Genomic DNA, 24616 nt, shown 5'->3' on the forward strand with positions numbered 1-24616 from the left:
ATACATTGGAATGTGGAACAGGGTTGAGCAATGAAATGCTGTTAGGCAGCCTCTAAACTGTTCACCTGCTTGTGTTGTTGACACGTGTTACCCAGAATCTCCATTCGGACTGATTCAGCTTCATCATCTGAGGCCAAATGCTTTCTCTGTTATGCCTTTGTTACCCATTACTGTCAGGGTTACCCATCCTGCACTCCCTGAGACCCCTCAAGGAGGTGTACAATAGAATATTCATGTTCCACCTTTTGTTCACCCTGTCACCACTAAATCTCATTTATCTCTGTGCCCCAGTCTATCCTCCTTATTGTAGAGACTTTATCCATTCCAAAAAAGAACATTACGATTGACTCTTTCCACAATTTCTTGTCACAGTCCAATTCACTGATGTACAGTTTCAGTTAAACTCTGTCTCTTCCTGTTCCTTTCTGCTTGTCTTCAGCTACATTGCCATTTCTGTTTGGATTTGGAAAGCTCCTTTCACCTGAACCCTGGCCCTGCATCCTCTCTGTCAGTTTAAAGTCCTTTCCATAAGCTTACCGACATGGTTGACCAGGACACTGCTCCCAGCAGTGTTATGTTTAATTCACTCATGGGATGTTGCTGTCTCTGGCAGGCCAGCATCGCATGCCCACCCTGAGCTGCCCTTGAGCTGAGTGCCTTGCTGGATCATTACAGAGATCAGTTTAGAGTCAACCCCATCGCTCTGGGTCTGGATCATATGTAGGCCAGACCCGCTGCCTATAACAGATTTCCATTCGGAAAGAATATTAGGCAGTTAGGTGGGTTATACTGGACACCAGCATTAACATCTGGATGAACAGTCAGGTGAGAATAGCACGAGGCCATCACCTGTCCCACTCGTAGCTAACCTGTCACTGAGTACGGATCCCCGTGCACCATGAATCACAACCCTTTCATCATGACCATTGTGTGATCCTGATACCTTCCTGCACTCTGGTGATATCACTCAGTCTCTCTCCATGTGGTATCCCTCACTGTGTGGGTCTAATTGCTGCCTCTGTCAGTGTCTCTCACTCTTGCAGCTACTCCAGATCCTGACCCAACAGCATTCTCCATTCCAGAGGGACACAGCAGCACAGGCCAGGGATGGAGACAGGGATTTTCCAGATCTCTGTGGGACTCAGTGCCATTCTCCATGTGTAACCCTCACTGCATCAGTCTAATTTCCCATTCTGTCTGTTTCTCTGTCTCCTGTAGGTCATCTGGATGTTCCTGTCTCAGCCGAATTCCTAACTCTTGTCTCGTCCATAACCACATCAAAGACGGTTGGTCAGTCAGAGAGACATGAAGAGGGAGGTCTGGAGCCTTCAGTAAATCCTGCAGTCGGTAAGATCACTCACAGTGAACAGCACAGGGAGGGGTTAGTGACCTTCTGTATTCAGACCTGGAAGACAGGACATAGACACCGAACTGGGCAAGGTAAAGCAACATTCTAGGCTTCATTCACATCATCTTGTGAGGGACCTGCTTTCACCTCTGCTGTACTGGTCCTCACTGAGACTTCTCTCTCTGACTCTCTCTCTCACCCCCTCACTCTCATTCTTTCTTTCTCACCCTCTCTTTCTCTCTCACCCCCTCACTCACTCTCCACCCAAACTCTCTCTCTCACCCGACTTCTCTCTCCCTCGCATCCCTCTCTCTCTCATCCCTCTATCACTGGATTGCCCTCTATCTCTCCCTATCAGCTTTGCCTCCTCGATATCTATCTTTCTCTCTCTCTCTCTCGCTCGCGCTCTCTCTCTCGTCCCCTTCTCGTGCGCTCTCTTGCTCTCAGACTCTCCGTCTCATTTCCTTCCCCTCCCTCCCACTCATTTGCACCTCTCTCTCTCTCTTGCCCCCCCTCTTGCCCCCCTCGGTCTCGCGCTCTCGCTCGCCCCTCTCTCACTCACTCGCCCCTCTCTCTCACCCCCTCGCCCCTCTCTCTCACCCCTCCTCACTCTCAACCCATCTCTCTCTCACCCTCTCTCTCCCTTCCCCTCTTATGCTCTCTTCCCCCTCTCTCACTCACCCCTCTCTCCCCTTTTCTCACCCCCTTGCTCTCATTCCCCCTCTCAACATTTTGTATTTCTATTATCATGCTTATAGTTTCACAAAAATACTATTGAGAACTTTAGACCTCAGGCCAGAGATGTAGATATTAGGTCATTGCCAAAGCATTGCCAAAAAGCAGGTTTTGAGGGATGTCTTAAAGGTGGAAAGCAGACCTGTGAGGTTTTGGCTGCAAATTTCAGACCATGCTGCTTCAGCAAGTGTAGAAACAGCCACACAGGTGAACTAATGAATTAACAAATGGTTGGGAGTCTCGAAGAAAATGGGTTGTCCAGGTCTCAAAGTGTGTGTGGTGCAGGGAGTTAGGGACTATGACAGCCAGGAATTAAATCAAGTGTGAGAATTTTAAATTGAGGGATATTGGCCAGGTGCTGGCAGGTGAGACTAGATTGGGTTGGGGTATCTGGTCGGCATGGACGGGTTGGACCGAAGGGTCTGTTTCCATGCTGTACATCTCTATGGCTGTACGCTGTTGATTCTAATTAGGAGCCTTTTGATGAATCAACAAGCAGTGATTTAGACTTTCTTGAGATTACAGGGAGGTTGAATATGGGAAGCTGGCCCTGAGTGTGTTTGGAAAATGAAGTCTGGAGATAACACACAACGGATGAGAGTTTCAGTATATGAGCTGAGACAAGGGTGGAATCAGCTAGAATTAGTGATCTTGGAGTGGGACTGGGCTGTCACCCTCACCTCGCCTCTGGGATTCAGCTGGTAGCCAGATTGTGAATCAGGGCGGTAACACAATCGGGAGCTGAGTGGTCCTGGTGGAGCCTAAAATGAGTGTCACTCAGCTGGCTGTTGCTGAGCAGCTGCTGCTTGGTAGCCCTGTTGATGACATCTTCCATCACTTTACTGCTGATCGAGTGTGGACCGATAGAGGGAAATTGCCTGAGTTGGGTTGCCCTGTGTTTTTGTGTTGAACATCCCTGGGCAATGTTCCACATTGTTGGTCAATGCCAGTGCTGGAGTGGTACTTGGCTTGGTGGGTGGCAAGTTCTGGAGTACAAACCATCAGTATTATTGCCAGAATATTGGCAGGGCCCATAGCCTTTGCACTATTTAACCATTTCTTGATGTTATTCAAACTGAATTGAATTGGCTTAAAACTCACATCTGTGATGTTAGAAACCACTGGAGAAGGCTAAGATGGATCATCCCACTTTACACTTCTGGCTGAAGATTGCTGCAAATGCTGTCATCTTATCTGGTGAATGGGTGTGTGAGACCCCTCCATCAGTAAGGGTGGGGATATCTGTGATGCTTCCTCCAGTGAGTTGTTTAATTATCCATCACCGTTCACAACTGGGTGTGGCAGAACTGCAGAGCTCCGATCTGTTCCACTGGACGTAGGATCACTTAGCTTTACAGATTGTGCTGGAGTACAGTTCTGCTGCTGTTAATGTCCCACAGTGCCTCAGAGATACCCAGTTTGAGATCCTGCATCTCTTCAAAGTCTGTCCCAATTAGAACGGTGATAGTGTCACTCAACACAATGAAGGTTTTTCTCAACTTTAAGGCAAGACTTGTGTCTCCAAAAGGAATGTGTGATGGTCGCTCTTACCGATACTGTCATGGCCAGATGTATCTGCAGCTGGTCAATTCATAACAATGAGATCAAGTATGTTTTTCCCTCTTGTTGGTTCCCTCACCACCCGCTGCAGACTCAGTTGAGCAGCTATACCCTTTAGGACCTGACCAGCTCAGTCAGTAATTCTGTTGCAGAGCAAGTCTCGATCATGGACATTGAAATCCTGTACCCAGAGTACATTTGACATCATTTTATTGCCTCAGTGCTTCCTCCAAATGTTGTTCAACATGAAGGAGAACTGATCCATCAGCCAAGGGAGGATGGTATGTGGTAATCAGCAGGAGCCATGAAACCTACTGGTCTCCGGAGCCAATGCTGTGTACTCCCAGGACAAATCCTCCCTGTCTGTACACCACTGTGCCACCACCTCTGCCTGGTCTGTCCTGCCGGTGGGACAGGACGTATCAGAGATTTCAGGAGAAAGTGAAGACTGCAGATGCTGGAGATCAGAGTCGAGAGTGTGGTGCTGGAAAAGCACAGCAGGTCAGGCTGATGAAGGGCTTAGGCTTGAAACATCGATTCTCCTGCTCCTCGGATGCTGCCTGACCTGTTGTGCTTTTCCAGCACCACACTCTCGATATCTAGGGATGGTGATGGTGGTGTCTGGTCAATGTTTGTAAGGGATGATTCCGTGAGTATGACTATGTCAGGCTGTTCCTTGACTAGTCTGTGAGAGCTCTCCACATTTTGGCACCAAAAACCTTATGTTCGTGAGTAGGATGTTGCACCATCGAGAGGGCTGATTCTGTGGTTGTAATTTCTGGTGCCTTGTTAGTTGCCAACTGGTCCATCCAGTTTCATTCCGGTGTTGAGACTTTGCAGTGATTATTTCAGTGAGTAGCTGGCTGGGCCGCTGTCAGGTTGGCAGGATTTGTTTCGCCATTGACAATGGTTTCATGGAGATCAGCAGATTCCTAATACATTCTTTTTTTTTTCTTGAATTCAGATTCCACCGTCTGCCAAGATGGGATTCGAACCAGGACTTCAGTCGTTTGTTTTAATATTCTGGATAAAACCGAAATACATCAGGTTTGATCACTCATTTTAAATATCACTAACCCTGGTTTTGTTTCTTTGTAAAACACTGTCCATCATCCTGTCTCCTCCATCCTCCCCTCCAACAACGAGTGAGGAGCACATGGAGTTTCTCTGTCACTAAGACTGAGATAATCCGATCTGCTGTTTCTCTCCCTCCCACTAGCCCACTGAGCCAAACTGCCTCACGTGGTGTTCCTGGTTTTTGTCCTAAACCTACATCTTTCTCCAGTGTCTTGTCAAGCCTTATCAGAGCTCACCTTGACCCTTTACCCTAATCTCACTAAACTCCCTTTCCAACTCTCTTTCCTCCGCTGCCGCCTCATCACTCCCCTTCGCCAATTCATAGATATTGTTCCTTGTTCTGTCTGTTGGTCTTTTCTGGTTATGTCCTTCTCTCCCATTCTGTGAAAAACTGATATTTGACCTCACTGTTGTTGGAAAATCCTGCTCCATCTCCATTCTCCCTTTCCTTTCTGAATTCCTTGCATTTGGTGTCCCTCAACGATCTATCTTTGGTCTCTCCTGTATCTCACGTACATAGTGCCGGGAAGTGATATCATCCAAAAACAGTGTTAGGTTTGACATGTACACTGACGATGCCCAGCTCGCCCTCCCCATCATCCCTCTCCATTACTCCACTGTTACTCAGTTATCAAACTGCTTATCACATTCCACTACTCAATTAGCTGCAATTTCCTCCAATGAAACATTGTCATGGTTAAACCCATTGCCTTACCTTTACCTTTCTGCTGAGCCCCTCCCTCCCACTGGGAACTCTGAGGCAGAACGACACTCTTCACAATATTGCTGTTATATCTGACCCCAAGATGACCTTCTGATCAGACATCCACACAATCGCAACACCAGGAAATCCAATCTCTTCAACGTTGCTTCTCTCCACCTCACCCCAGCTCCATTGCTACTGAAAACCCGTACCTGCGTCTGTGTCGCCTTAAACTTGAATCCAAAACAGAACCCTTGATTTAGTGACTCAGAATCTGGTTTCAGACCCCCCTCTCAGTATTTACCCTCAGACACATTCCCTCTGTATTTATCCTGCCAAACCCCTTAAGAATCCCATCTGTCTCACTGAGATCACCTCTCTTTCTCCAAAATCCAGTGAGTAGAGTCCCAACCTTTTCAGCCTTTATTTAAAAGATAATCCCTCCAAACCAGGGATCATCTCATTGAATCTTCCCTGAAATGCCTCCAATAAAGTGACACATTTCCTTATCTGAACGGACCAAAACTGCTCTCATTCCTGCAGATATGGTGGTCTCACCAGCACTTCCACACATTACTCTCAGGTAGAGACTCCAAACTCTAATACTGAAAAACTTTGAAACAAAACATTCAATTCCCCTTCCTGATTCCCTGGTGTAACTGTGTGGTAGCTTTCTGTGTTTACTGAACAATTACCCCGGTCCCTTTGTGGTGCAGCTTTCTACAGTTTCCACCATTTAAATAGTACTTTGTTCTTTATTAACTCCTCCAAAATGAGCAACTTCCCATTTTCCCAAGTTACACCCCATCTGGCAACTTATTGCCCCCTTCTCCTGTGCATCTCTCTCTTTTTTCATAATCCTCTTAGACCTTTCCGGTTATGCCTTTTCTAGGAGATATCCCCCTTTCCCATTCTTCCAAACATTTACTGGGAACACTGGGCAGTGGGAAGGCAGTGGAAAGCAGGCAGAGTTGCTATCTTTCTAGGGATACGCTTTGGAGTGTTTGGGAGGATCTTCCTACCCATTGGTCAGGATGGAGACAACTTGCCCATCGTTAGGCATTAGCCTTTCACACCCATGTCTTATTGATGAGGCAGAGCGGCAGCACGGAATGAAAGAAAAGAAAGTAATTCTTGTTCCCCATATCTCACTGACGCTTGGATCATTTTCTCCAATGTGTCAAAGATTAGGGGGTTAGATAGGGTTGACAGTGAGAACCTTTTTCCACGTATGGAGTCAGCGATTACAAGGGGGCATAGCTTTAAATTAAGGGGGGGTAGATATAGGACTGATGTTAGGGGTAGGTTCTTCACTCAGCGAGTCGTAAGTTCATGGAATGCCCTGCTAGTAGCAGTAGTGGACTCTCCCTCTTTATGGGTATTTAAGCGGGCATTGGATAGGTATATGGAGGATAGTGGGTTAGTGTAGGTTAGGTGGGCTTTGATCGGTGCAACATCGAGGGCCGAAGGGCCTGTACTGCGCTGTATTCTTCTATGTTCTATGTTCTAACTGCTGTGTTCAGTCACATGAGCTCTCCAGTTGGAATCTCCTAGAAACCCACAGATGTCCCTCTGAGTTGACTGTTGATGCCCTCAAGGGTAATATGTACAGTAATCCTGGGCCACGAGGAGGGGATGGTGTGGGTTTCTAACTTGAACTGAGAGTGACAGATTTTATAAACTTGTATTACAGGATATTACAGGTGGACATTCAGATGGTAATCTCAGTAAATATTCTTCTAAACTCTGATTGAATTACTCAGTATATCAGGATCTGGATATTCACATTGTGTGTGTGAGTATTGTGTTCCAGATCAATCCCATTTGCTGCTTAAAAATTCTCCTTTGAATCATCGCATTCTCTCAAAAGGTTTCCCCAAACCTTCAGTGAGTCATGTAATCCTTTTATGATGACCTGATGTCTGTAAGGTTTATTATTCGAATGTGTAATTTTTGTATAAGGATTTCTCAGAGAGGGAGCAGAATATTCTTAAAGGGGAGAATAACCATTTTGAGGGGAGGCTATTGTTTATTGGTATCAATGACATGGGAATAGAAGAGTTCACATTATTGGATCATTGGAATCTCTTGTGGGGTAGAATTGACCTCCATCAGAAGGATGGATTGTACTGGCACTGGAAGGGAACAGTTGCTAGTGCTATTCAGGAGGCATTAAACCAGTGAAGGAATGTGGGTAAACCCAGAGAGAGAGTGAGGGAAGAGCTCAGTCTGACACTGGTACAGTTCAGATGTCAAACAGTCAAGGCAGACAAGGGCAAGGCACAGAATGAGCAGTTACACTGCATTTATTTCAATGCAGGAGGCCCGATAGGTCGGGCAGAGGAGCTCAGGGTATGGTTTTGAACATCGCACTGGGGTATTATAGCAATTACAGAGGCATGACTTAATGATGGATAGGACCAGCAGCTTAATGTTCCAGTGTATAGATGCAATAGCAAAGATAGAAAGGGGGCAACAGAGCAGGGGGAGAGGTATTTTTGATTAGGGATAGCATTACAACTCGGCTTCAAGAGGGTATTCCTGGGAGTACATCCAGGCAGGTTATACAGGTGGAACTGAGAAATAAGAAAGGGATGATCTCCTTATTGGGATGGTAATGTTGACCCCCTTCCCCAATAGTTAGCAGGGAGTTGAGAAGCAAATTTATTAAGAGATCACTTATCTGTAAGAACAGTATAGTTGTGTACAAGACTTGACCTTCTTTGTTATTCATTCACAGGATGAGGGTGTCACTGGCTGGGCCCAAAGGGCAGTAAAGAGTCCACTACATTGCTGTGGGTCTGGAGTCACATGTAGGCCAGACCAGGTAAGGATGGCAGATTCCTTCCCTGAAGGATATTAGCGAATCTGATGGGGTTTTTCTTTGCAATAATCAACAATGGATTCATGGTCTTTAATAGATTCTTAATTCCAAATTTTTATTGAATTCACAGTCCACTGTCTGCCATGACGGGATCCAAACCCTGGGCCCCAGAACGTTATCAGGGTATCTGGATTATCCATCTAGTGATAATCTCACTCGGCCATTTGGCAGGGTGAGTGACTGAGGTATCCGTGGGGCAGCACATCAGCACCAAAGATCCCATGGTCTCTGCGGAAGATAGAAAGGGCTGGGGAGGGAGATATATCCCTGGTGGTGGGGTCTGACTGTAGGTAGCGGACATAGCAGAGGTTAATGGAGATTAGTGGGTGGCAGGTGAGGACCGGGGGATTATATTCTTATTGTGGTTGGAGGGGTGGGGGGAAGGCGGAGGTACAAGAAGTGGAGGATATGCGTTGGAGTGCATTGTTGATCAAGTGGGAGGGAAATGCGGTCTTTGAAAGAGGAAACCTTTCTAGGATGTCCTGGAGTGGAATTGCTTCTTCTGGGAGCAGATATGGCAGAGGCAGCGGAATTGGGAGTACAGAATCACGTTTTTACAGGAATATACTCGAGGGTAATCAGGAGAACAAAAAGGGGACTTGAAATATCTCTAGGAAATAGTTTAAGGAGAATCCAAAGAGATTCTACAAATATATTAAGGATAAAATAATAACCAGATAGAGAATAGGACCCCTTAAAGATCAACAAGGCCATCTATGAACAACAGGAGGTGGGAGAAATACTATGCTCTTCTATTCTGGAGAGTTTGGAGAAATAAATAGTGATAATTTGAAAAGTGTCTATATTACAGAGGAGGAAGTACTGAAAGTCTTAAACAGTAGCAAGGTGGATAAATCCCTGGGACCTGATCAGGTGTATCCCAGAAATTTGTGGAAAGCTAGGAAGGTGATGGCAGTGCCCCTCCCTGAGGTATTTATATCATTGTTTGTGACAGGTGAGGTGCTGGAAGATGGGTGCCATTATTTAAAAAAGGTGGTAAGGAAAGGCCAGGGAACAAGAGAACAGTCAACCTAACGTCAGTGGTAGGTAAGTTGTTGGAAGGGATTCTGAGGAACAGGATTTACATGTATTTGGAAAGACGAGGATTGATTAGGGATAGTCAACATGGCTTTGTGTGTGGGAAATTCTCTCTCTCTAACTTGATTGAGTTTTTTTGAAGATGTGACAAAGATGATTGATGAAGGCAGACTGTGGGCGTTGTCTTTATGGACACTGAACGATGTTCCACAGAGCAGACTGGTTAGCAAGGTTAGATAACATGAAATGTTGGGAGAACGAGTCATTTTGGTACAAAACTGGCTTGTAGGTAGGAGGCAGAGGGTGGTGATGGAGGCTTGCTTTGCGGACTGGAGGCCTGTGAGCAGCATTGTCCTGCTGGAATGGATATTGGGTCCTTAAATAAATGACTTGGATGTGAATATATGAGATATGGTCAGTGGGTATACAGGAGACACCAAAATTGGAGGTGTAGTGGACAATGAAGAAGGTTAGTTCAGAATGCAACAGGCTCTTGACCAGATGGGCCATTGGAGTGAGGAATGGCAGACTGGGTTCAATTTAGATAAATGTAAGCTGTTGGATTTTGGAAAGGCAAATCAGAGCAGGACTTGTACACTTAATGGTAAAGTCCTTGGGAATGTTGCTGAACATAGAGACTATGGAGTTCAGGTTCATTGTTCCTTGAAAGTAGAGTCGCAGGTAGGCAGACTAGTGAAGGTGGTGTTTGGTATGCTTATATTTATTGGTCAATGCATTGACTACAGAAGCTGGGACATCAAATTGTGGCTGGACAGGACATTGATTAAGCCATTTCAGGAATTATGTTTTAAGTTCGAAATTCCCTGTTCTGGAAAGGATGTTGTGAATCTTGAAAGAGTTCAGACAAGATTTACAAAGACTTTGCTAGGGTTGGAGGATGTGGGCTACAGGGAGAGGGTGAATAGGCTAGGGGTAATTTCCCTGGAGAGTCAAAGACTGAGAGGTGACTTCATGGAGATTTATAAAATCATAAGGGGCATGGATAAGGTGAACAGCCAGGGTCCTTTCCCCCAGTTATGTGGGTTCAAAACAAGATCACATGGACTAAAGTTGAGAGGGCAAGGATTTAAAATGGATCTAAGGGGCAAAGTTTTCAAGCTGTGTGTGGTGTATGTGTGGAATGAGCTGCCAGATGAAGTAGTGGAGGCTGATACAATTACAACATTTGAAAGGCATCCGATTGGGTACGTGAATAGGAGGAGTTTCCAATGATACGGACCAATAGCTGGCAAATGGGGCTCCGTTTATTGAGGATTCCTCATTGTCATGGACAAATTGGACCAAAGGTTTGTTTCTGTGCTGTACATCTCTATGACACTAATAAATGAAAATAAGATATGTTCCTCTTTTGTGGAGAGCCAGTAGAAGCACAGATAATTGTCCTTGGAGCTGAGAAGGTTAAGCAGTGATTTTGACCAGGTGCAAATTTGTTTCTAGGATATCTAATCTGCAGAGAGAGGGGAATTGTTAACAATGTCACAATTTTAGTAACTATTTTCAGGTAATTGGCAAATAATGTGAATATGTGAACATTATTTTATTCAGAAAGTTCTGAGTATCTGGAAAAGTCTGAATGGCAGCTGGACACAGACTCAGCAGTTATTCATAAACAGATTTGGAATTTTGCTTTTTAAGGGAAGATTTGGGGGCTATGGGCAAATGGGAAGGGAATTGGGACAGATTTGCAGCATCTCCAGAGGGAGAGGGTACATCCCAAATGGGCTGAATAGCCCCAGCCCCTGTGCTCTGTGATATTGCCCCATTGACTGTGAATGTTGAAGCTCATCCCAGGGCAGAGAGAGGGAGGATCCCACCACCCACCTCGCAATGGGCCTCGATGATTGATGTCAGCGCAGGCCAATAGGGGGCAGAGAGCAGTACTGGAGGACCAGGTTGTACCAGTTTGTCCTCCAAACAATCTGAGTGAATGAGGACATCCTCAAGGCTGGAACTAAAGAAAGGCACATATCACAGAGATCTGAGAAACTGGAGGACATGAGATAGGGAGCGTTCTGTGGCTGGTGAGGAATTATATAAATAAGGAAGAGTTGTGAGGCTAGATGAAGTGACAGTGATTGGGAGAGTTGAGGATGGAGGAATTTAGAGTTAGTGAGGATTAGACTCCTAATGTTATACAGCAAGGAAACAGGCCCTGTGGTCCACCCAGTCCATGCCGACCATAATTCCAAACTGAACTAATTGTACCTGCCTCTGATTGGTCCACATCCATCCAAATATTTCCTATTTACGTACTTATCTGAATGTCTTTTAAATATTGTAATTGTATTCACAGCTACCACTTCCTCTGGAAGTTCATTCCACGTGTGTAATTTTTTTTTTAAAAGCCCTAATGTCTTTCCCCTCAAATCTTTCTCATTTCTTCTCAAAATGAATGCACCCGAGTTTTGAATCCCCCTCTCTCCTGGCTATTCACCTTATCTACACTCTTTCTGATTTTGTAAACCTCTAATAAGGTCACCCCTCAACCTCGTGCACGCCAGTGAAAAAAATTCCCAGCCTATCCAGCCTCTCCTTAGAACACAATCCCTCCATTCATGGCAACATGCTGGTAAATCTCTTCTGAACCTGCTCCAATTTAATAACATCCTTCCTATAACAGCATGACCAGAAATGGACAGAGTATTCCAGAAGTGGCCTGCCCAACGTCCTGTACATCCTCAACATATAGTCCCAACTCCTGGACTCAAAGGTCTGAACGATGAAGGTAAGTGTGCTCAGCACCTTCTTAACCACCCTGTCCACATGGAACACACACTTCAAAGATCTGAAGCCCTCGGTCTCTTTGTTCCCATATCACTACTCAAGGCCCTACTTTTATTGAGTGTAAGTCCTACCCTCGTTTGTTTTGTCAGGATGTTATATTTTTTATTTATTCCAATCCAAAAAATTTTTGAGTATAAAGGCAGTAGGAGTATAATTAAGAGGGAAATCAGGAGGCAAAAAAGGGGTGTGAGATAGCTTTGGCAAATAGGGTTAAGGATAATCCAAAGGGCTTTTGTAAATACATGAGGAACAAAAGGCTAACTAGGGAGAAAATAGAGACCCTCAAAGATCAGCAAGGCAGCCATTGTGTGGAGCTGCAGGCGAAGGGCGAGATAGGAAACAAGTATTTTGCATTAGTGTTTACTGTGAAGAAGTACATGGGAGATATAGAATGTGGGGAAATAAATGGTGACATCTTGAAAAATGTCCATAGTACAGAGGAGGAGGAGGAGGTGCTCAATGAGTGGCTAAGGAGCTGGTGCAGGGGAAAAGGATTCACGTTTTTTGGATCATTGTGATCTCCTCTGGAGTAGAGTTGACCTGCATAAGAAGGATGGATTGTACCTGAATTGGAAGGTGTCTAACATCGAGGCAGGGAGACTTGCTGGTGATACTCGGGAGGCATTAAACCAGTGAGGGAGTGGGTGTAAACCCAAGAAGATAGTGAGAATAGAGGTATGTCTGAGGCTGGTACAGTTCAGAAGTCAAATAGTCAAGGCAGGCAAGGGCAAGGCACAGAATGAAGTCGGACTGAGCAGTTGCACTGCATTTACTTCAATAGAAGAAGCCTGACAGGGAAGGCAGATGAGCTCAGGGTGTGGTTTTGAACATGGCACTGGGATATTATAGCAATTACAGAGGCATCACTCAGGGATGGATAGGACTGGCAGCTTAATGTTCCAGGGTATAGATGCTATAGGAAAAATAGAAAGGGGGAGAAGGAAGGAGGGGGAGTGGCATTTTTGATTCGGGACAGCATTATGTTTTTGCTTAGGGAAGATATTCCTGGGAGTACGCCAGTGAAGTTATTTAGGTGGAACTGGGAAATAAGAAAGGGATGATCACCTTATTGGGATTTTCTGCAAGGATTTCGTCCGGGTGCTCTGGTTTCCTCCCACAGTCCAAAGATGTACAGGTTGGGTGGATTATCCAGGTTGAATTACCCACAGTGTTCAGGGATGTGTAGGTTGGGTGGATTGTCCAGGCTGAATTGCCCACAGTGTTCAGGGATGTGTAGGTTGGCTGGCCCTGGGAAATGCAATGTTACAGGGGGAGGTTAGGAGGCTCTCCAGGTCAGTATCAATGTGATGGGCTGAATGACCTGCTTCCACACTGTTGGGAGTCTCTAATAATTCTACTAGTTTTAAAATAGATACAGAAAACAATACACCAGATCTAAAAGTTAAGGTTCTGAATTGGACAAAGGCCAATTTTGATGGCACAAGGCAAGAACTTTCATCTGGCCCCTTAAGCCTGCTCTACCATTCAATAAGATCAGGGCTGATCTTTTCATGGCCTCAACTCCACATTCCTGCTCTCTCCCCATAACCCTTAATTCTTTTCCTGTTCACAAATCTACATTTTGCCTTAAAGGCATTCAAGTTGAGAATGTCAAATGCTGCACTCGGCAGGGAATTCCACAGATTCACAACCCTTTAGCTGAAGAAGCTCCTCCTGAACTCCGTCCTAAATCTGCTCTCCCTTATTTTGAGGTAATGCTCTGTAGTTTGACCCGCCCCCAGTGGAAATAGCCTCCCTGCTTCTGTCTTATCTACTCCCTTCATAATTTTATTGTTTCCTCTCCAACCTCCCATTCTTCTAAATTACAATGATTATAGAACCAGTTTTCTCAATCTCTCCACATACACCAACCCTCAACTCCCAACTCAAACTAGTGAACCTCCTCTGTACTCCTTCCAGTGTTAGTACATCCTTCCTGAAGTAAGGAGACCAAACCAGTACACAGTACTCCAGGGGTGGCCTCCCCAGCACCCTGTACAGCTGCAGCATAACCATCCCTCTAGCAATGAAGGACAATATTCCCTTCACTGCCATAATTACCTGCTGCACCTGCAAACCAACTTCCTGTGATTCATGCACAAGGACACCCAGCTCCCTCTGCACAGCAGCATGCTGCACGTTTTCACCATTTCATCATCAGTTAGCTGTTAGTCCAGCCAAAATGGATGACCTCACATATCCCAACATTGAACTCCATCTGCCAGATCCTTACCCACTCACTTAACCGATCTGTATCCCTGTGCAGACTGACAGTGGCCTCTGCAGACATTGCTCTACCTCATCTTTGTATCAAATATGAACTCTGACACCGTACACTTGGTCCTCAACTCCAAAACATTTGTGTAAATTGCAAACAGTTGTAGTGCCAACATTAATCCAAACACCCGTTTATTCCCATTCTTTATTTTTTGTTGGTTAACCAATCCAGTATCAATGATAATACATTACCCACAATGCCATGCATTTTTACCTTATTCAGCCGCCTTTTGTGTGGCAACTTGTTGAATACCTTCTGGAAATCCATGTACACCACATCCACCGAGTCCGCCTTGTCCAACGCACTCGTCGTATCCTCAAATAATTCCAGTAAATGCGTTAAACGTGACCTGCCTTTCATGAATCAATGCTGTGTCTGCTCAATGAGACAATTTCTACCCAGATATCTCACCACTACTTCCTTGAGAGATTCAAGCATTTTCCCCACTACAGAAGTTAAGCTAACGGGTCCTTTTTGAAAAATAGTGGCACCATATTTGCAGCTTCCAGTCTGTCAAAACCATCCCAGAATCCAACAAATGGTAGTGAATTATCACGAGGTCTATTTGTTATCTCTTTCCCCCCCCCCCTCCCCTCACCCACCTCTTTTAGTCCCTGCGATGCATTCCATCAGAGCCTGGATACCCATCTACCTTCAGGCTGTTATCTTTCCCAACATTACCTCTTTACTGAGAATGATTGTTTCTCTGTCCTCATCTGCCATTGCCTCCATAGGCCTGCGACAATGAGAGTACACAGACAGTATGTTCCTGTTAAGGCCAAGGCTGGTAGGTGTAAAGAATGCTGCCTGACGAAAGATATTGTGGGCCTGGTCAAGAAAATGAAGGAGGCATATGGCAGGTACAGAGAGCTATATTTGTGTGAATCCCTAGAGGAGTATAGGGGCAGTAGGAGTATACTCGAGGTAAACCAGGAGGGCAAAAAGGGGACATGAGATAGCTTCAGGAAATAGGTTTAAGGAGAATCCAGAGTGATTGTACAAATACACTAAGGACAAACGAGTAACCAGGCAGAGAATAGGTACCCACAAAAATCATCAAGGTTGTCTGTGGAACCGCAGGAGGTGAGAGCGATTCTGTATGAGCGGAGAGGTTTTACAAACAAAATGTGCACGTCGGAAAACACAAATTTGAACGTCCCAGTCTCGTGTTTTCAGTAAACGGGGAATTGCCTCAGTGTGGCAGCAGGCATGAGTGTGTGCCGCCATCTTTATTCGGGGCAAGAATTCTCTGGACACATGTGGAGCCACCAGCTTTGTAGGGGGCAAGGTGCAGCCAGGCGCATGTGCAGCCTTTCTCTGGTACAGAGTCATTGGGCAGGATTTACACAGAGCACATTCAAACTCTGAGAAATGGATGTCTATTTCTGGATTTGTTTCGTCATTCATTTAAATAATTTGGTATCGTAAATGAGTTTACAGGTCATACAAAATTGGAGGGGTGTGGATAATGAAGAAGGTTACCTCAGATTACAATAAGATATTGATCAGATGGGGTTTAATTTAGGTAAATGTGATGTGCTGCATTTTGGAAAAGCAAATCAGGGCAGGACTTGTACACTGAATGGCAAGGCCCTGAAGACGTTTGCGCAACAAAGAGAGCTTGGACGGCAGGTTCATAGTCCTTGCAAGTCAAGTTGCAGGCAGATAGGATGATGAAGGTGTTCAGTATGTTTTCCTTTATTGGTTTGAGCATTGAGTATCGGATGTGGGAGGTCATGTTACTGTACAGGACATTCGTTAGGCCACTTTTGGAATAGTGTGTGCAGTTCTGGCCTGCCTCCTATCAGAAGGGTGCTGTGAAACATGAAAGGTTTCAAAAAAGACTTACAAGGATGTTGTTAGGGTTGGAGGATTTGAGTTGTAGGGTGAGCCATAAAAGTCAAAGATGCTCCGGTGTTAGAATCATGAAAGTGTTGGCCCCTTAACAGCGCATCAATGAATATTCATGGGCTATGCATATATCTACATGAACACAGGCCACTCACAATATGAACACCTATCTCCCTCTCTGTGCCTACATTCCTTGTCTATGTGCCCTTTCCTGCTTCCCTTGTAACATTGTGGGTCTGATTACCCTCCCTGTACTGCAGCTATTCCCCTGTGTTTCTGTGTTTGCCTCAGCTCTCATGGCCCAATTCAGAGTGTGGTTAGAATTATCTCCCACTGGGAGTCCCATGTTTATAATTACAGTTAAATAGGGTCCCATGTCATCTTTTAAATGCATCAAACCGATTTCATCATCACATGTTGTGGTTTGGTAATCCCCCGTGGTCCGTACATACATCAGGCTTCCTCTCTGTATGATCCTCGATATTACCCTTGATTCCCTGAGACACCAAGGTTATTTCAGCCCATTCAGCCTGTCCCCTCCCCAGTGTGTCCCTGTAATATCTGTAAATTCCTGGAGCCACTGATCGGCTGTGCATTGGGGGAACCAACTCTCACCCTCACCCTCTCATTGCAGGGACAGATTCTGCTGTACACGTCAGGGCATCTTGGCTCGAGGGAGGGTCCGTACATCATCTTTGGTGAGACTGTGTACCTCTACTAATTCATCCATATTGTCCCAATAAGGCCCATTATTACCATTTCTCTATCAGGCTGGGTGTTCATTCACCAACATCTGTTATTCAGTGGGTAAACGGTTCAGGTTTCGTTTCTGTCAGTTCCCCTTGTTGCTCCCTACTGTCTGTCCAAGTTTGAGCTTTGATGCCCAGTGGAGCCATAGACAGGGCCTTCTGGGCCTTACAGGGTGGTGGGTGATCCCACCCATTGCCGTCCCTCTGTCCATTCGTGTGCACTTTGTCATCATCCTCACTGCCTTCTGAGGAGAGCGGGGCACTAGGTACCTCCCCCCACTGTTACTACCACCTGGCCCTTGGCTTTAAGGCCTCACGTCTGAGAGCCACCACCTTCACTTGTTCCTGTTTCCCATAATAATTCAACACATCCTGTCATTCCTGGAATAAAACAGAGCAAAATGTGAATTTGGTTTTACTTGAAATAATTTGACATTCACTTTGACATATCTATAGAGGTGAGAATTGTACTGTGATTATTTAAGTGAATTTAACGTGATCATACAATGAAAATAACTCTGATAATCAACGACAATGAATGAACTGAATAATATGTGATTATTTGTACCACTTCTTGCATTGAAAATTCAATTTTATTTTAATGCTTGTCACCCATATCACCGTGGGCATTGTTATTAGGGAATAAAGTAATGGAAGGATATCAGAGAAAATAAATAGACTTTAATTTTAGCTTCACTGCAATAATGAACCAAAACAATATTTGGAAATATGGTTAAACTACATAACAAAGTTTCCAGTGTCATTATTGACATGAAAACTATTTTAGTTTGCAAGTTGTGTTGCTCTAAAAATAATTGGAAATGAATTGTGATTATGAATTGACCATTTAAAATATATTTTGAAGAGAATAGTCAGATATATAGTTTTGGAGGCAACTTAGGAAAGGAAATAAATATGTATACATTGGTATTAATAGTTTTAAAATGTTTGGAAGTTGACTAGAATTATTTGATTGAGAGAGGCTGCATGATTATAAAGACTAACTCACCTTTTTCATCGCATTGTTGGTTTCACTAGAATCTGTTGTGGTCTAAGCTCTTGTTGTGTGCAATGGACTGTCACTAACAGCTTAATTAACCGTCGAGTCCCTGATCAGGTTTCCTTTGTCTGTAAGTCAGTCTGTAAGTGAGCAACACACCTCCTTTTCTGAGGGGAAACAGAGATTCTTTTCAAAGGAAATAAGTGGCAGTTCTCACTGAGAATGGTTACTACCACACACCATAAACAGGGAAGGGTTTTTCTGAAGAATTTCATTGTCTATCTATAAATCTAATGGTATCTGTGTTTGTCAGTTTATGGAGGATTCCGCCCCTTTGTTCTGAGCTGTTTTTATACAAGCAGTTGGTTCATTCTGTCTTTGCCAAGAATGTTGTTTACTTTCCCCTTTTACTGTGATTCTGCAGGTTAGAATATTCTGAGAGTCAGTAATATTCAATAACTGAACGTTGAATGATTTTGACTCTAACAGAGCAGTGGCATCTCTCCCTACCTTCCCACTCTCTGTGGGTTAATTTTAAGCCTGGCCTGCCTGTTTAATATCTGAGGTCATGAGGTGTTGGAAAGATCAATGTGACTAACTCCATCAGCCATATATCGGTGGGATATAGTGGAATATTGTGGGATCCCTGAGGTAACTGGATCCAGGAGTACTGTTTTCCTCAGCCAGTAAATGCCAGCCTATTCTGGGATTCCAGGTCCACAGGTATGGACCAGAACCCATTCACAACATCAAGGACTTAGACTATATCCTGTTGTGATTTCAATCCATTAAATACAGTGGTGTGGTTCGCTAATGTAGGATACTCTTTAGTGGCGGATTCACTGAGGGACGTATACTCAATAGTGAGGTGGGATGAGCTGTCCGGCTTCTGTGAGTTAGTCTGGGATACTGCTGGTCTGACTATTCACTGCTTTTGTCAATCTGATACTGTCACAATTACTGCCTCCTCAGCTTTAATGGGATCCGGTTTGTGTGGGGAGTGAGAGGGCCCTTGATCTTTACAGGATCTACAAATAATAACCCACATTCCTGTTTGAGTTACCCAAACTGCTGCTTGGGTCCTAGCTCTAACTCCCCAGATTCCCTGACTGTTCCAGTCTCCCTGCAAGGTAACTACTCTGGAGATGTCGACTCTCCTTTGCTTCCTGTCCCAGGCCTGTTCAGGTTGTTCCCATATTATAGTTTGTGTCTCTACATCAATAGTTGGTCCTAACTGTTCGAAATGGACAACTCCCAGAGTGGTCCCTTCCTCAGTTTCCCACAGCCCACATCTGAATATATTTTGCCATATGCATGATCTGCGTCGGGAGAAGTTTATTTCATCCAGCTTCCTTGATTCCTTCTTCGACTGCTCTCATTTTAGTAATTGAGGTGGTAAGGGACAAATCCATATCAGTCATTGATATAGATGCTCCTGTATTAATATTTGTTCTGCTGGTTCGCAAACACAGCATCAAAGAATATTCATGTGCCTACGTGAACACATGCACACACACAATGTGAACATCTATCTCCCTCTCTCTGCCTACATTCCTTGGCTATGTGCCCTTTCCTTCTTCACTTGTAACATTGCCAGTCTGGTTACCCTCCCTGTACTGCAGCTATTCCCCTGTGTTTCTGAGTTTGCCTCAGCTCTCATGGTCCAATTCAGAAAGTGGTTAGAATGATCTTCCACTGGGAGTCCCATGTTTATAATCACAGTTAAATAGGGTCCCAGTTTAAAAACAAAAAAAATGATATCATCATCACAGATTGGGGTTTGGTAATCCCCCGTGGTCCTTACACACCTCAGGCTTCCTCTCTGTATGATCCTCGATATTACCCTTGGTTCCCTGAGACACCAAGGTTATTTTAGCCCATTCAGCCTGTCCCCTCCCCAGTGTGTCCCTGTAATATCTGTAAATTCCTGGAGACACTGATCGGCTGTGCACTGGGGGGGACCAGCTCACACCCTCACCCTCTCATTGCAGGGACAGGTTCTGATGTACACGTCAGGGTATCTTGGCCTGAGAGATTTTGGCCTGACACCATCATCGGTGAGACTGTACCTCAACTAATTCATCCATATTGTCCCAATAAGGCCCATTATTACCATTTCTCTATCAGGCTGGGTGTTAACTCACCAACATCTGTCATTCAGCGGGTGAACTGTTCATGTTTGGTTTCTGACAGTTCCCTTTGTTGCTCCCTACTGTCTGTCCACGTTGAGCTTTGATGCCCAGTGGTGCCATGGACATAGCCTTCTGGGCCTTACAGGGTGGTGGGTGATCCCACCCATTGCCGTCCCTCTGTCCATTCGTGTGCACTTTGTCATCATCCTCTCTGCCTTCTGAGGAGAGCGGGGCACTAGGTACCTCCCCCCACTGTTACTACCACCTGGCCCTTTGGCTTTAAGGCCTCACGTCTGAGAGCCACCACCTTCACTTGTTCCTGTTTCCCATAATAATTCAACACATCCTGTTATTCCTGGAATAAAACAGAGCAAAACGTGAATTTATTTTTACTTGAAATAAGAATAATTTGGCATTCATTCGACATATCTATAAAGGTGAGAATTGTACTGTGATTATTTAAGTAAATTTAACTTGATCATACAGTGAAAATAACTGATAATCAACGACAATGAATGAACTAAATAATATGTGATTATTTGTACAAGTTCTTGCAATGAAAATTCAATTTTATTTAATGTTTGTCACCCATTGCACCATGGGCATTGTTATTAGGGAATAAAGTAATGAAAGGATATCAGAGAAAATAAATACAGTTTAATTTTAGCTTCACTGCAATAATGAACCAAAACAATATTTGGAAATATGGTTAAACTACAGATCAAATTTTCTAGTGTCATTATTGACGTGAAAACAATTTTAGTTTGCAATTTGTTCTGCTCTAAGAATAATTGGAAATGAATTGTGATTATGAATTGACCATTTAAAATATATTTTGAAGAGAATTATCAGATATATTTTTGGAGGAAATTAGGAAAGTAAATAAATATGTACACATTGTATTAATAGTTTTAAAATGTTTGGAAGTTGACTGGGATTATTTGATTGAGAGAGACTGCATGATTATAAAGACTAATTCACCTTTTTCATCACATTGTTGGTTTCATTAGAATCTGTTGTGGTCTAAGCTCTTGTTGTGTGCAATGGACTGTCACTAACAGCTTAATTAACCGTCGAGTCCCTGATCAGGTTTCCTTTGTCTGTAAGTCAGTCTGTAAGTGAGCAACACACCTGCTTTTCTGAGGGGAAACAGAGACTCTTTTCAAAGGAAATAAGTGGCAGTTCTCACTGAGAATGGTTACTACCACACACCATAAACAGGGAAGTGTTTTTCGAAAGAATTCCAATCACTATCTATAAATCTAATGGTATCTGTGTTTGTCAGTTTGTAGAGGATTCCGCCCCTTTGTTCTGAGCTGTTTTTATACAAGCAGTTGGTTCATTCTGCCTTTGCCAAGAATGTTGTTTACTTTCCCCTTTTACTGTGATTCTGCAGGTTAGAATATTCTGAGAGTCAGTAATGTTCAATAACTGAACATTGAAATGTTTAGACTCGAACAGAACAGTGGCCTTGTTTTCAGCTCATTATTCACTTTCCATTTCCTGGTTGTGTTGAATGTTACAGAAACAGGCTCTGAGCAATGTTTCCATTCCCTTGTGTTGGAGTCACTGACAGCCATCTGGTCAGTCAGTTTCAGGCTGATGGATCAGTTTCTCTGTCCTATTAGATGGTGGTCACTTGCTCAGTTTCTGATGGCTCACCTCAGTGTCAGTCCATCAGCTGCTGAAACCCTGCATCCAGCATTTGTTCCCTCTCACCGTGACTACTCCAATACAGTCCCAGCTTGTCTCCCACATTCACCTCCACATACTCATGATCACCTCAGATTCTACTGTCTGTGTCCTTGTAGCAAGTTGTGTAAAACACCTACTTCAGTTTTAACCTGATCTATATTATGTTTAGAAAGATCATTTCAAAATTTGGTTCACTGCTTCGTCAGGACCTTCCTGAAGCAGGGCTCATGCCCGAAACGTCGATTCTCCTGCTCCTTTGATGCTGCCTGACCTGCTGCGCTTTTCTAGCAACACATTTTCAGTTGTAATTGTATTAACCAGTTTATTACAAGTTACTGACAAAATATTTTAAGAGGAGCTGCTATTGGTGATGGAAATGCTGCTGGATGGTATAATAGAGGGCTGGAGGAGAAAGTGAGGACTGCAGATGCTGGAGATCAGAGCTGAAAATGTGTTGCTGGAAAAGCGCAGCAGGTCAGGCAGCATCCAAGGAACAGGAGAATCGACGTTTCGGGCATGAGCCCTTCTTCAGGAATGAGGAACGTGTGTCCAGCAGGCTAAGATAAAAGGTAGGGAGGAGGGACTTGGGGGAGGGGCATTGGGAATGCGATAGGTGGAGGGAGGTCAAGGTGAGGGTGATAGGATTCAAATGGAGTGGGGGCGGAGAGGTCAGGAAGAAGATTGTAGGTTAGGAAGGTGGTGCTGAGTTCGAGGGATTTGATTGAGACAAGGTAGGTGGAGGAGAAATGAGGAAACTGGAGAAATCTGAGTTCATCCCTTGTGGTTGGAGGGTTGAGGTGAATACAGTACTCGGTTTTGATGAGAAAGTTGAGCAATGTAAGATTCTTTTATCTTTGTTAATAAGAAGAGGCAGAGATTGCAGGTAGGACATCCACAAGCATCCACCCTCACCACCACTGATGCTCAGTAGCAGCAGTGCCAATCAAGCGGGCTGCTTTATTCCGGATGGTATCAAGTTTCTTAAGTGTTGTTAGGGCTGCACTCATCCAGGCAAGTGGGGAGTATTCCATCACACTCCTGACTTGTGCTTGGTAGCGTTTGGACAGGATTTCAGGAGCCAGGAGTTGAATTACTCTTGTAGCCACTGTGTTTATGTGGTGAGACCAGTTCAGTTCCTGATCAATGATAATCCACAGGATAATGTTGATAGTGGATGTTCAGTCATGGTAACACCATCGAATGTCAAGGGATGGTGGTTAGGTTATGTCTTATACGTGATAACCTGCATTTATGTGGCATGTATGTTACTTGCCTCCTGTAAGCCCAAGCCTGGATACTGTCCAGGTCTTGTTGTACTTGGACTTGGACTGCTTCAGTACCTGAGGAGTTATATTTTATTAACATTAAATACTCATAAGATTATGCGAATTCCTTTTTCTATCCAATATCACGGACTGTATCTTGTGGTCACTCTCATATTCATTTTCATTATCTTTTTATTTACTTCCTAATTCAGACACAAATGTTTGAACATCGATCACAATAAAATTTCATAAATTAAGAACACATGTTTCTACAAGTAAACTCATTGAATGAAATGCATTACTTCTGTATTGTCTGCATTTTGACAAAAATATAAATTCTTTTCAATAACTATTGAATGGCTCATTTATTGTCCTCAATCCATCAATCTAGGTATTATAATTCAGTCTTCAGTTTACCGATCTTAGTGTATGTCTAATCAACATCAGAGCAAAGTGTTTTTAAAATATTGAGTCAATTTATTTGTTCAGAATACAACTTTTATTATGAATTCATTATCCTTATAATACTTGCAGAATAATTTGTTTGTCTTCCTAACGTGTATCGTCAGATCCATATATTATTTTAATCCATATTTTAATTTAATCCATTGCAACAATGCTATTGTTTTCAGGTCAACTATCCCACAATGGAACCAATCATTTTGCATCCAACACGCTTTGTAAACTGACTTTTGCTCATTTGAATAATCACAGTAATTTCAGCCTTATGAATTCAGAGAACTGTAACTACTTTTCACTGCAAAAATTCCTGTTCATGTCTGCGCATTGCACAGTCATGTAGTGAAATTGAATCTCTCCTTCTTCTAAGTGTACTGATAGATTTTCGAAAATCTGAGTGTTGCTAATATCTAATTATTGTTCAGTTCAGTAGGGGGTATAAATGTGTAATAATGGCTCAGTACATGAAGTAATGTGAAGATATTGCAATGTACAAACTCACAATGATTGTGAATATCAATTTTTATGTTAACCATGGAAACACAGTTGAATTGATTTAATTTTATTTCACTTCAATGCTCACAATCATTGTATTTCTTATCACAATAAGAGCGAACTATTTCATGTGACAAAATTATTTAAAATGCATTTCACTTTTTTATGGACACTAAATAGAATTAACATCCGTTTGTTCTTTCCTTTACCAATCACAGTGAAGTTTGAGTTGTCGAATGCTAGACTGATACAGCATGGAAACAGGACATTCAGCCTAACTTGGCATTCCGGCCAGGTTTCCTAAACTAAACTAGTCCCATTTCCCTGTGTTTGTCCCATACCCCTTTGGACGTTTTCTATACAATAAACAGTCCAAAAGTCTTTTAGATGTTGTATTTGTGCCAGCCTCTGCCCTTCCTCTCACAGCTCATCCTAAAATGTGAAACACACTGTGTGGAAACGTTGCCCCTCAGACCCCTTTTAATTCTTTCCCCCTCACCTTAAATCGTAGAATCTTTAAGACTGCAAAGTTACTAAAAGTT

The 24616-nt window shown here is 43.7% G+C and overlaps 1 long non-coding RNA gene across 2 annotated transcripts in view; it reads left to right on the top strand.

Annotated features, from left to right (window-relative positions):
• The first annotated feature begins 1222 nt into the window (after nt 1-1222).
• LOC140472302 (uncharacterized) overlaps nt 1223-24616 on the top strand; it is a 66049-nt gene continuing 42655 nt past the window's right edge. For both annotated transcript variants that reach the window (XR_011957533.1, XR_011957532.1), the window contains exons 1-4: nt 1223-1347; nt 4608-4690; nt 8164-8250; nt 16914-16977. This is a non-coding gene — a long non-coding RNA (uncharacterized lncRNA). The remainder of the gene's footprint in view (nt 1348-4607; nt 4691-8163; nt 8251-16913; nt 16978-24616) is intronic.

Source organism: Chiloscyllium punctatum, unplaced genomic scaffold (genome assembly GCF_047496795.1).
Source record: "Chiloscyllium punctatum isolate Juve2018m unplaced genomic scaffold, sChiPun1.3 scaffold_293, whole genome shotgun sequence".
Classification (NCBI taxonomy): domain Eukaryota; kingdom Metazoa; phylum Chordata; class Chondrichthyes; order Orectolobiformes; family Hemiscylliidae; genus Chiloscyllium; species Chiloscyllium punctatum.